Source organism: Silene latifolia, chromosome X, assembly GCF_048544455.1.
Source record: "Silene latifolia isolate original U9 population chromosome X, ASM4854445v1, whole genome shotgun sequence".
Taxonomy (NCBI): domain Eukaryota; kingdom Viridiplantae; phylum Streptophyta; class Magnoliopsida; order Caryophyllales; family Caryophyllaceae; genus Silene; species Silene latifolia.
The window spans coordinates 57,646,445-57,647,493 of record NC_133537.1 but is presented as its reverse complement, the minus strand read 5'-3'; the positions used below and the strand labels follow the sequence as shown (position 1 = coordinate 57,647,493).

At 39.2% G+C, this 1,049-nt stretch overlaps 1 non-coding gene across 1 annotated transcript; it reads left to right on the top strand.

Annotated features, from left to right (window-relative positions):
- The first annotated feature begins 245 nt into the window (after positions 1 to 245).
- On the top strand, positions 246 to 347 carry LOC141625317 (small nucleolar RNA R71). Its single transcript, XR_012535103.1, has one exon. It is a non-coding gene; the product is annotated as a small nucleolar RNA R71 (small nucleolar RNA).
- Positions 348 to 1,049: the final 702 nt, after the last annotated feature.

The following is a 1,049-nucleotide window of genomic DNA, read 5'->3' as shown; positions in this document are numbered from 1 at the left end:
CAACTGATCACCACCGTCGCACGACAGTAATGTCAAACTCTAGTCAGCCAATCATTACCGATACGTGTGGACCACTTGACAGTAAAATATTACTTCCCAATTGTATTATTGAAATGAGACTTAAACATGTGATCATCATGATCGACAGTTGTGATCGCATTATTGTCGAAGGACACATATTCCAACAGTTTCTTGAGTCTTCATAAAGACCATTCCAAAACTTTTGTACCAAGAACCACTCGCTAAGTCCATGAACATGAGCGATAAATTCCTTTGAATCGCTCCCAAGCTTCATACAAAGATTCTTCATACCTTTGCTTAAAACCCGTAATTTTAGCTCTTAGCATGTTAGTCTTTTCCGGTGGGTATAATTTTTTGTAGAAAGCTAGAGCCAACTTCATCCAAGAGTCAATTCCAAGAGTAGCCTTATCAAGGCCTTTCAACCATTGTTTTGCGGTGCCGATTAGAGAAAAAGGAAATAAGACCCATCGAATTTGGTCTTGAGTTACACCGGTTTGTGAAATCGCATCACAATAGTCACAAAAAGTCTCCATGTGAGAGTGAGGGTCTTCACTAGGCACCCCCCCAAATTGGCTTCTTTCGACTAACTGGATAAATGCGAATTTAGCAATGAAATTTCCGGTTAAGTGTTGTGGTGTGGGAGTACCATTGGGTACGTTCTCCTCGGTTGGTACGGAATGTGATGAAAATTTAGGCATTGTGGGTTGATTTTGTATTGGATTTTGTGTTGGGTTCTCCTCACCTTCTCTTGCAAAAGGGTTGATGAACTCAATAGTATTTGGTTGAATATCTACAACCTCACCTATACCTTTCAAAGTACCTCTAGCAAGTCTTCTATTATTTGTCAAAGTCCTTTCAATTTCGTGATCAATGGGTAACAAGTTACCTTGTGATCTTCTAGACATGCAAAATATCAAACAACTCGAAAACAATTAGAACAAAACTTGAGGAGTTTTACTTCCCCAAGGCAAAGAAAGACACAACTACTAACAATCTAAAAAAATCAAATCAAGTTAACACCGTCCCCG